The 12,395-nt window shown below is 45.5% G+C and overlaps 1 protein-coding gene across 9 annotated transcripts in view; it reads right to left on the bottom strand.

Annotated features, from left to right (window-relative positions):
* The window catches only part of CHRM3 (cholinergic receptor muscarinic 3), a 505,856-nt gene that overhangs the window by 22,503 nt on the left and 470,958 nt on the right, over positions 1-12,395 (bottom strand). The window contains exon 1 of one of the 9 annotated variants that reach the window (XM_055308978.1): positions 6,338-6,377. The exons of 7 other annotated variants lie outside the window; for them this stretch is intronic. The gene's annotated coding sequence lies outside the window, so the exon portion shown is untranslated. Of the gene's footprint in view, positions 1-6,019; positions 6,043-6,337; positions 6,378-12,395 lie in introns of those variants that run through there. One more of the 9 variants, XM_055308979.1, reaches the window with a different exon arrangement.

Here is a 12,395-nt window from a genome sequence, read left to right as displayed (position 1 = left end):
TTTGTGGTACAACATGGCTCACCCAGAGACCCAGCAGTGCTCATTGGAACAGGCTGGAAGACAGCAAATGTGTGACAAATGGTACCATCTCCAGCTGGAAACAGGTGTCTACCGTGCTTCCTGAAGGAGTGTTCAGTTCAGCCAACTTAAAATCCTAAATGAGAGATCCAGAAATAAATGCTAATAACATTTTTACATGATGATAAACTGGCAACTACTGATAGCACAAGCTGACATATGGAAATCCATAGAATTGCCTACCAGTATACAGTTTATTAAAGAAAACCTCTGACCAGATGTTATGTGATCCAAGGCCACTGAAGATAGATCTACAGAAAGATTAAGTTTAAGCTGATTCCAGGAAATATTTAAATAAGATATGATAATGAGACAGAAGAGCTAGCCCTGAGAAAATGTTTCCATGGGAACGTCTATTTTTTTCTCCCCTGTGATATTTTTTTTTTTCCCCTGTGATATTTTAAATTAGAATACATACCCATCGGGGTTGGAAACCCTCATGCACATACCTCCAAATCATGGGTCTGTGGCACATCTCCTGTCCCATTCTTCTGGCCATCTGTCGTCGGGCAGATCTGTCATGTGCTGCCTACAACTGCAACCCAAGACTTCCCTCACCAAGGTTTGGGCACCAGAGAAGATGAAGTCAAGGCCTAAATTCGCCCTCAACAAACATCAAGAACCATACCTATCTTATTTGCTTCCTCAGAAACCCCACGATCATGTGACTGGCTTGGAGTAACAAAGCATATCTAATGAGAAATTAGAGGAGAAGCTTATGTGGTACCCAGTATCTTAACAGAATTTTGTTGGTCAATTAGAAATAACTGGGCAGCCCCGGTGGCGTAGCGGTTTAGTGCCGCCTGCAGCCCAGAGTGTGATCCTGGAGACCCGGGATCGAGTCCCATGTCGGGCTCCCTGCACGGGGCCTGCTTCTCCCTCTGCCTGTGTCTCTGCCTTAATCTCTCTGTGTGTGTCTCTCATGAATAAATAAATAAAATCTTTAAAAAAAATTAGAAATAACTGTGAGATCATTTAGAAATAGCCGTGAGAGCCTTTTAATTAACATTCTCCTCCACTCTCTAGCGAGGTATCAGAGAAGAAGGGAGACAGGGGAGTTTTAAGTCAGGTTGCTTCGACCAGTTAGCTGTTTAGCTGAGTCACCTTGCAAGGGATGGGAGATGTGCCACAGACCCATGGGCCTGGTAGGAGCTAAAGATCCCCTTTGGCCTTTTTGTGGAAGGAAAAGCCACTGTGGGCATTGTGCTGACACGGTATTATTGGCTTAGTCACAGTATGTATGTGGGATGCACAGAGCAGGTGTGCCCTCTGCTCGATGCGGCTGCTGGAGTACCCACCACACACGGTCATTGTTCGGTTGGCACCAGAGTTATCACAAATAAATGGATCTGCTGTGAAAAACATACTGAGGGCTTCAGCACGAAAACACATAGTGCTATTTCTCTCAGGGTACAAGAAATGATCCCAAATAACTGCAATAAGCCAAGCAATTTAATTAGATGAACGAATATACTTACATCATAGGAATTTCCTAGACTAGTGCCTCTCAAAATGTGGTCCCCGGACCAGCAGCATCAGCAACTGGTTATTTGTAAGATGTGTACATTTTTGGACCCCACTGCAGACCTCCTACATCAGAAATTCTGGAGCAATCAGTGTTTGAACAAGCCTTCCAGGGATTTCTAATGCATGTGAAAGTTGGAGAACCATTGTCCTGGATGACTGGCCTGTGCCTTCTACCTCACCTGTTAGCAGAATCAAGACACCCACTGGCAAACATGGGGGTATTTCAAGGACATCAGGTATTTCCCATCTCTTCTGAGACACTTGCCTGTTATGATGTCTCCAACGATCTCTAATCCTCCTCTTCAGGCATTCGTTCTGGTCACCTCTCCAGCCCCAATTCTTACCAATCAGATTCTAAACAGATAGCGGATTGCAAGCTCTTTGACAGCAAGAAGGAATCAAGACCAGCAGCATGATTCACATCTTCTATCTGGTAAGACATCTGTTGCCGGTGGCTAAGCAAGTCCACTTGTTTTCTACGAGCCACTCACCAAGAATTCACTCTGCACCTACGAATACAGCCTCCTAAGGCTTTGAGGGATATTTAACAAACTTCATGGCATGTTTTGAAACTCAGGGATTACAGTCCAGCCGAACAGAAGGGAACAATTAAAAGCATTAAAGTTACAGGCAGGCTCCTGCTTTGCCTTCCCTCCGCAGTGCCCACTAGAGCAAGGGGCCAGGGCAGACCTTCCCTATGGACCTGCTCCATGCCAATCCAGGAAGCGAAATATTTGAAAACTTAGCAGCAAATGTCACACACATGCTGGATTTACTCTACATTCATCCACAGGCACGCCCAGTAAAGCTAGGGTAGTGAAAAGAGAAAGGATCCTTCAAGATGCCCAAGGTAAGCTACGTTTCTTACCCTTTATCATCATCCATTTCTAGGAAAGAGATGAACCAAATTGGTTTCGAAAAGCTTCATTAGTGAAACTGAGAAGCACTTACTCAGTCTTCTCATGTCAGAGTATTAGTTTCCAGTGGCTGCCTTAACAAATCACAGCTAGGTTGACTTAAAACAGCAGAAATTCATTTGTTCACTGTCCCAGTCTAAAGTCAAGGTGATATAGGGCTGCACTTCCTCCAGAGGCTCTAGGAAGAAGAACCCCTCCCATGCTTTCTCCTCTTTCAGGGGCTCCAGGCACTCCTTGGCTAGTCTGTTCTCTGCTTCTGAGCTCACACTGCCTCCTCTTGCCTTCTCCTATGTCTTATAAAGGATACTCGTCTCTGGACCCACATAGATAATCCGGGGTGATCTCATCACAAGCTCTGAACTGAATTACACCTGCAAAGACCCTTTTTTCAGTTAAGGTAACATTCACAGAATTGGGCAGGTAAGGATCTATCTTTTAAAAGGAAGCTGTAGTCTGCAAACATAAAACAGCCCTGAGAACAGAACTTCTATCAAGCCAGGGCTGATGGTTTGAGTGTTTATTGATGGGTTTCTCTTTTCATATGATAAATATATTTCCTTTGCAACTTTAGCTTTGTCAGTGTGTTTTTCATTTGCATTTGAAAGATTTTAAGAGGGAAGAAACACTTTCAATAATACTTCAAGAAGAAAAGATGAAGAGATTAGAAGTGGGGATAAATATAAATAAAGGTGTAGGAAGCAAAGCAGTAGGGAAACAAACACAGTTAAGTAGGAGACATTGCATTCTCGGCTTCTTTCTTTGCATTTCTTTAAGGTATCCATATGTCCAACAAATATGAACCGAGTATGTACATATTCATTAAAAGGAATATTTGAACACAAACCCAGAGCTAGATTCTGTGGGTTCAAAACCACATACAACTCAGTTGTGTGCTTTTTAGACATGTTACTCGATCTTCTCGTGCCTTAGTTTTTTCATCTGTAAAACATCCAGTATTGAGTACCTGGGTGTAGGATTGTAAAGAGGATTAAATTACTTAACGAAGCAGTTAGAATCCCGGGTGCATAGGGGAACAGGCACTGTTTGCTAAATAAAGAAAATAAACGTGCCAGGTTCTGAGCTGACTTTTGCGATGAACAAGACAGACAAAAGGTTACATCCCAGGAGAAAAGAGAATCCTCCAAGAAATGAACAGAACTGAGGTGCTGCAAGGAAATAAACAAGTTCTGGAGTAGAGTCAAAAGATGTGTAGGATGGGGAACCCTGTTTTAGCAGATGTGGGGCAGGCTCAGCTCTCTACTGAAGTGACAATTATGCTGAGCATAAAAAAAGAGATGTGACTTCTTGATAAGGCCGATTGTTTTGTACTTGACAATGACGGGTCAGAAGAGCCAGCACTCATTCTGCAGAGTAACTGGTTCATTGTGACAATCTGTGTGTTTCCATAGACGCACACAGAGGGTGGAAATAGGCAGGAAGTTCTCTTGAGCCACAAGGAAAATATCCCATGAGGGAAACACCAGATACAAATTTCCTAAACTGCTTTGGCGGGATGATCCTCCAACAATCTCGAAGAGGAGAATCCTTTCTTCGCAAAAAGTAGCCTTGGGGCTGTGGCGTCTCCCTGAACAGGAATCACACCCGTGGGTCAATTTCACTTCATCGTGGGTTTACTGGACTCTTCCTGGTGGGTGCAGCCAGCGTGCCCCAGACCAGGGGTGCAGGGACCCTGCTTCCTGGCAGCTCACAGCCCATGATGAAGCCCTAGGCTACATGGCCTTGTAGTCACGAATGTATACATTATAAAGATGTGTACGTTTCGGGTTTTAAATTAGTACAGATTAGGCTTTCCTTCAAATTTGCCCTCTTACCGCTCCCAGCTGAGCCACTCTCAATTTCTTCTACATATGGATGTGAAAGATTAAGTTACTAGATGTCCTTACATAGAGATGTGCCTCAGTTTCCTGGGCAGTGGAGATGATAGATAATAGCACCTATCTAATAGGGCTGCATAGGGATCAAGTGAATTAACATATGTATTCTGAACGGTGTCTGTCACATAGTAAAAATCAGATAAGCGTTAAGATTATAGTTATTAATAGTCTGGCCAGGAAACCGTAATTTGCAGCAAAGTAAAAGCAAACAAAACAACTAAGGGCCGCCTGCCCTAATTAGCATAGGATCTAGGCAAGCGGTTTTTCACTGTGGGCTTCAGTTTTCTTCTGGGTCAAATGAGGACAATGAAAGATAATGAGCTGGTCTAGCTGTAACTTGGGAGAACTCTCCGCTTCTAGATTCCTCAGTGCTGCTGTTGCTGGGGGACTCTCCTGATAGTCCAGCTCTTCTGCTTGCAGGGGAGGGGCCGTAAAAGGGTCTCTTCCACTGGTGACACTCAGACTCAAACAAATTACTTTCAATAGTTATCAAAGGGCATAGGAAGCAGGTAGTTGAGTGTGAGTTCCAAGTCAGTGGCTTGGGAAAGAATCCTGGGAACATTAAGGGATATGGTTTCTTCTGTCTGATGCAGGACGTTGGAAACTTTGGGAACAATGACACAGAGGGCAGGGCAACTGACGGTGTCCACCCCCCCACCCCCCACCGATAATTCGCCGGCATATACACGGATGGAGCCCAAAAGAGACTGGCATCGCATTTTGCCCTTTCTTTCATATTTTCCCCCTTTCTTTCTCTTTTCTTCTCTCCCACTTTCCTTGCTAGGCCAATGGGCAGCAGCAACCCCCTCCTGTCTGGTTCCTGGTCCCTCTCTCCAGTGCTCACTTGCTGCCATCATTACGGAGAATCTTATCCTCTGTGCTTCCTCAGCTGAAAACTAGCATTGCCAGTTTCCTCTTGTGAACGTTCAGACATATACAGATTAGTAGCAGCAAGCCCATGTTTGAAATTATCCGTTTTGTTTTCATGGCCCTCAGACACAGCCCCGTGTCTGTCTAGCACTCCCAGCAGGGCTGGGAAGGGAGAGGTTTCTAGCAGCCAGCCCACCAGACAAGAAGCTGCTTGTGAACCTGGCAGGATGTGTGCTTGACCACCTCTGCTCTGGACCAGCAAAAAGTTCAATGAGGGGGCTAGAGAGGGTGACAAGACATCTGCAGGCCAGGCACTCCAGCCCACGGCCCCATGCCTGGACCTGCCAGTTCAGCCAGGAGCCTGGTTTTCAATTCGATGATTCATGACTTCCTTACAGGGGAAATTTGCAGATTGGGGGGAAAAAAGGAAATTGGACGGATTTATGGATGTCTTCATAAACATAAGCAATGCAAAGATGGTTTCTGAAGTAACACATGGATATGAACACTGAATTGACCAAACCTAGAAAGCACATCCTGACCTACAGAGGCCCCCCAGCTGTGATGTTCAGAGCAGCGCTTGCCAAGGGTGGTCCAGTAGCACCAGCATTGCCTGGCAGCTTGCTAGAAGTGCATGTCCTTGAGTTCCACCTGCTGAGTCAGAAAGTCAGGGGGTGACACTCACCAGTCAGTGGTGTTTTAACCCACCTTGCAGGTGATCCTAATACATACCTGAGATTGAGGACTTTGGGTTTAAAAGAGTCTTGAACTGGGGCGCCTGGGTGGCTTAAGCATCTGCCTTCCACTCAGGTCATGATCCCCAGGGTCCTGGGATTGCCCCACGTCAGGCTCCCTGTTCAGTGGGGAGTCTGCTTCTCCCTTTTCCTCTGCTGCTCCTCCTGCTTGTGTTTTCTCTCTCTCTCTCCCTTTCTCTCCCTCTCTGTCAAATGAATGAATAAAATCTTTAAAAAACGATTAAAGAGTCTGGATCATTGTCTCTGCTGTATCCCTGCACTTGCCAGTCTCTTGGCCTAGAAAGTCCAACCTCACCTTTTGCAGTCACCTGGTCAAGCCCGGGAGGAAGATGCCGCCGGAGCCAGTCCTCCTCAGGCTGGGACAGGTGTCCCTGTTATATAGTCACAGAGCACGCAGCACATTCCCTCACATGGCAGTGAGGAAACCAACTGCCTTTTAATGGTTCCCCGCCTCCCTGTACCTGTGGCTATCTGAGGGCAGCAGCTGGTCTGAATCACTGCCTTTCCTGAATATCTGGCAAGCTGCTTGGCACAGAAGCAGTGGATGGATGGACATTCCCGTGTGGGGGAAAAGGGAGATGGGTTTTATTTTTTAAATCTAGCAACTTAATAAATATTAAGAAGATAGCCATCACATACAGTTTTCTGTAAAAAAAGTTCTGGTAGCACCTGGGTGGCTCAGTGGTTGAGTATCTGCCTCTGGCTCAGGGTGTGATCCCGTGGTCCTGGGATCCAGTCCCATATTGGGCTCCCTGCATGGAGCCTGCTTCTCCCTCTGCCTGTGTCTCTGCCTCTCTCTGTGTCTTTCATGAATAATAAAAAAAGAATTCTGGATTTTCTCTTACTAGGAAGAAGCATAAGGCAGTTCATGGACTCCCAGGATTTAAATTCTGTCACAAAACGATGTGGCTTTAGGTCAGTTTTCATCATGCAGCCTCAGTATCTTCATCTATAAAATGGAGAGATTACCCGTCTACAGTAGTTCAGAAAGTCAGAAATGATGTGTCACAGTATCTAGCACATAACACTCACTAGATAAATGCAACTGATGTTATTATTCACCAGTGAGACTTCATATACTGTGTTGTGAAAGCAATATATTTAGTCCTTTCTAAATAATGGGGCTGTGGTTCCCCTAATGTCTCCAACTTCCTAGAGGACTTGAAAGAAAAAAAATGCCCTTATGTTTCAAAATAAGAATCTTTCAATGAATTTCTGAAGGAATGATTACAATCACATCTGTAACTGAAATCCTAACCCTTTTGATGGAGCAGCTTCCCTGCTATGGTGCAGTTGCTCTCTCTGTGACGGGACTAAGGGAAGCTGAGAACAAAGGGACTGCTGAATAAACACTTTGGGAAACTAATGGTTGGCATAACCAAAATTTTAAAAAAATTATATGGCCTGCTCCAAATGTAGAGTGGTCTCAGTAAAAATCCCTCTGGCTCTCTAGTTTCTTATTGGTTGATTGATTGATTGACTAATTCATTCATTCGTTCATTCACTCATGAGAGACCCGGAAAGAGGCAGAGACAGAGGCAGAGGGAGAAGCAGGCTCCCTGCAGAGCAGAAAGCCTGAGGTGGGACTTGAGCCCAGGACCCCAGGATCATACCCTGAGCCAAAGGCAGATGTTCAATCACTGAGCCACCCAGGCTCCCCTGGCTTTCTAGTTTCTGTTGGTACCTATGATTGGCCAGGGTGAGCCCCAGACGTCACACGGCATCGTCTCTCTCTGGGGAATGTGTACTTGGGACCCAAGGGCAGTGAGCGGTCAGTGGGGGCCAGTGTCACGTTTGGGGTATTGTGCACTCGGGCTCTGGGCATGTCGCCTTCTGCTCACTATTTACACACAGAGAGACGGAGAGTGAATTTGTCTGCAGTGGAGGTTGGGGCTCAGATAAAGATGCTGCCCTGCTCGGGGTTCTAGAGGCTCTCCAGTTCCCAGTCAGGGCTCCCCATCGGCCTGGCCCTTTCTCGGGCTCAGCTCTCCTTTGATGGCTGGCTGGTGTTTCGCCTCTTTGGTTTAGGTCATAAAAACAAGTGGAGTTACTCAGTCCCTTTCCAGGGGAAGGTGTGCAAATCAGCTTTTCAATGCCCACTGTTGCCACAATTTAATTTAATTTAAGGATTAAGATGCTACCTACTTCTCCACAACATCTGTATACACACTGTGTCAAAGTATCTCTGAGCTGGAGTTTGGAGAGAAGGTGGGGCATGGCAGTAAGTGGTCTGATCTTGGAAGAAACAGTAGGAGAAATCCTAAGATGCATTAAACAGAAAGATATAAACTCACAGTGAATTGTGACCAATTGCAAGTCAACCAACATGTTAAATCAAACACCAACATAAGACCGATGATTTGTAGCAGAACCAATGGCTGTGACATTATCCTAAGATACAGCTTCTTACTTCATTATTGTCAATTAAAAACACAGTTGAGGTAGGTTCCCAACTGTCATGCTGCCCCATAGATCTGGGGTTGACTGTGGGCCAAATCCATCAAGCCTTCTTATTTTGTAAAGCTGCTAACCTAAGAGTGTTTTTTTTATACTTTTAAAGAGTTTCAGACTAATATCAAAAGAGTAACATTTCGTGACATAGAAAGTATATGGAATTCCATCTTCAGTGTCTATACAGTTTACTGGAACACTTGTTTACGTGTCGCCTGTGGTTGCCTTAGTGCTATGACACAGTTGAATAGTGTAATCGAGATAGCGTGACAGCAGAACCTAAAATATGTACTCTTTGCCCCCTCCTCCCCAACAGAACAGGTGTGTGGAGCACGGCCATAGGAGCATGCTGGGCTTCTGTGTGACACCCATCCACTCTTGGGTGTCACAGGTCCAGAGGGGCTGGAACCTTGTCTGTGTATCATCGCCATTCACCCAGCATAGGATACATGCTCTGCACATCGTTGGCGTTCAGACACATTTATCTATGAATGAACTGTGAACAACGTTTTCCTAGTCACACACGTGCCAAGACATATAATATGCTGACCTTGCCTTAGGCCCTCCCAGGGGCCCTGAACATCTCCGTGTGTATGTGTGTTCTCAATGAATAACGAGGCTCTGGAACAAGACAGGTTTGGACTGTATGGGTTCCCTTACACACAGATTGTTTTCAACCAGTACAGTACTGTAAATATATTCTCTTCCTTATGATTTTTTTTAAAGATTTTATTTATTTATTTATTTCAGATAGAGCATGAGAGAGAGAGAGAGAGCATGAGCAGGGCAGAGGGAGAAGCAGACTCCCCGCTGAGCAGGGAGCCTGACGCAGAGCTCAATCCCAGGACCTGAGCCCAAGGCAGACACTTCACCGACTGAGCCATCCAGGCCCCCCTTATGATTTTCTTAATAACATTTTCTCTTCTCTAGTTTACTTCATTGTAAGAATACAGTACATAATGCATATAGCACACAGGATACGTAATAATCAACTGTTTACATGATTGGTAAGGCTTCCAGTTAGCAGTTACGTTTTGGGTCAGTCCAACGTTTTGTGCAGCTTTCTGACTGTGTGGGGTGTGGTGCGGGTGACACCCCTAACCGCTATGCTGTTTGAGAAGAATTGTTTTATACATGTGTATGGTCTAAAACTAAAGTTGCAAGAAATTATATGAAAGAAGCCTGCACACAGTCAAGTTCAAACTGCCTGAATTCAAAACCAGTTTCTTAGATTAGTGTTGGTGGTTTTGGCACATCGCCCATCTTCTGGGCCTCACTTTGCTCACCTGTAAGATGGGGATAATGCATATCTCTCTGGGCTTCTGTGGGAATAACAATAGATGACATATGTGACATTCCTAGTTGGGTGCTGCGCCCTCGATAAATGGCAGTCCTTGTGCAGTAAGAATTCCATGAACACCGCACAGAGAGCCCGATGGCAGGCCACATAACTGCGTGGAGAGGGCTGGCCTATCAAGGACCAGTTCCCAGATCCGAGAGGGCAGGCCACGGTCAGGAGGTGTCTGGCACACACTGAGGAGGAAAATGAAGTGAGCATTCACATATAGGGAAACGAGAAAGGCAGGACAGAGGGCTGGAGAAGCAGCATGCCGTGCAGGCCCATATTTTAGAGTTTAGACTCTTATTTAAAAATGGAGATCAGGGCACCCGGGTAGCTCAGGTGGTGAAGCGTCTGCCTTCGGCTCAGGTCATGATCGGGGTCCTGGAATCGACTCCCCCATCGGGCTCCCTGCTCAGCCAGGAGTCTGCTTTTCCCTCTGCCTCTGCCTCTCCCCCACTCATGCTCTCTTTCTCTTTCTTCCTTTCCTTCTCTGCCAAGTAAATAAATAAAATCTTAGAAGAAGAAGAAGAAGAAGAAGAAGAAGAAGAAGAAGAAGAAGAAGAAGAAGAAGAAGAAGAAGAAGAAAGGTGTTTCTACAGGGAGTGGTCAGCACAAGGGTCTGTTTAGAAAATTTGTCTCCCATTATCTTGTTACCTGGGAGGTCTTCCAGCTTGTGTGCTGTTCTGCCTGGAAGATTCCAGATGTGCTGGCAGGCGACCATCCTGATTGTACTCTGCCCTCCTGTTGGTGACTTTAAAACCATGTGGTGATCTCACCAAGGGCTGTGTTTCCCTAGCATTTTCTGTCCTGGTGTCATTGCAAATGTACATTCTGGAAACAACAGTCTCCTGGTCCTAGATTCTATGTGCAGTTTTGGAAGAAGAACATGAATAAACTTTCAAGTTGAACAAGAGGAATTCTGACTAAAATACAGTTTTGTGCAGGTGGCTATAGGCTCTGAGGATTCAGAGCCTGCTGAGTTTTGAGGTCTGTTGCTGACATCTATCACAGCATGTATATGACTTGAAAAAAGCATACATACCCACAATGCTAAAAATACTCCACAGCCTACCCGGATGGCAGGCTGTCAGATGCTATATTCTGATTTTTAGGCTTCCTGCTGATATTTGGACATTCTCACAAGTATGTTGTTTACCTTTTTTTTTTTTTTTCCTGTAATAAAAGGATGGCCTTGGACTCAGGCTTAGGGAGGACATTCTCAGGAAAGGATGTGTGTTATGGCCTGTCATTCCCAGTTGTCATAGATAAATCATGTTGCCTCAGGTGCTCATCCGTGGAGCTGATATGAGTTTGGGCCATTCTGGTATGTAGGGGTGATTCTAGAGGATTCTCACGGTGGCTACATCTCTTCCTGGCCTCACTGGGGCCCACGGGTCTGTTGGGTATCACTGGTGCTGTGATCTGTCAGAGGATTCAAGCTGAAGGGCAGTCACTGGCTCCCAAACCTCAACGAACACACTAATCATAAACTAATTTTTCAGATGTGAAGACCCAGATCTTCAGGGTTCTGTCTGTAACTGGAAAGTGGGAGCTCGACTAGAGTTCAGATCTTTGGACTCACAGAAAGCGCGTATTCTGACCACACTTGCTGCCATGTTTCTAAACACTCAAGATTCCCCTTGACTTAGTGTTCCAACCTGTAGCTCCAGGTCAGACTGTCCCGGGCCTCGGGCCTCAGGGGACCCTAGCACCAGGGGTTCCCAGAGAGACAGAGGGTTGTGGTGGGGGTGAGGAGTGCTGGCTACCTTACCAAGTATATCAGGACAACCATGGACTAATTGACTTTTGTTTCTGTTTTCAGAATCTAAGCCACACAATTGCTCAGATTAATTAGCAAGAAGTGGAGCGGCTGTATATAAAAACACAGGCGTACTATGGCCCAACAACTTTTTTTATTCTTCGACCCAGTTAAGATTCTCAGTGCTGACCTCGTATTTGGCAATCTTTGGGAATGCTGCCTTTTACTGATGAGAAAAGGAGAAACTAGGTTAAGGCATTCACATACACTCTGAAGCAGTAAGCATTAGAGCTTCGGAATCCCTTTTGGTCTGAGTAGCTCACACGCTCCCCAAAATGTGACAACAGGGGCATATTACTAATGAGCAAACCAAAACAAGGCAGGAGGGAAGACAAAACAAACTGCTAACCATGTATTCTGATTCAGATTTACCCTGGTACTTACTTCCATTCACACTGTGAATAAAACATAGAAAAGAATATAACAAGCCCACAGGTTAGTCTGGGTGTATCCCAGCCAGGCCCTTGTCTTTCAACCTGAGACGCTCTCTTTATATGTAATATTATGTGTGCAATACCATTAGAATATGAACCTTCCACTTCTCTTTTTTTAAAAAAAAGTTTTTTTGTTTTTGTTTTTTTAAAGAGACAGTGAGAGAGCAAGAGAGTGAGCATGAGCAGGGGGTGGCGCAGAGGAATAGGGAGAAGCAGACGCCCCGCAGAGCAGGGAGCACGATGTGGGGCTCTGTCCCAGGACCCTGGGATCACGCCCTGAGCCGAAGGAAGGCAGATGCTCAACTGC

Source organism: Nyctereutes procyonoides, unplaced genomic scaffold (genome assembly GCF_905146905.1).
Source record: "Nyctereutes procyonoides isolate TBG_1078 unplaced genomic scaffold, NYPRO_anot_genome, whole genome shotgun sequence".
Lineage (NCBI taxonomy): Eukaryota > Metazoa > Chordata > Mammalia > Carnivora > Canidae > Nyctereutes > Nyctereutes procyonoides.
This window is presented reverse-complemented; position numbering and strand designations above follow the sequence as displayed.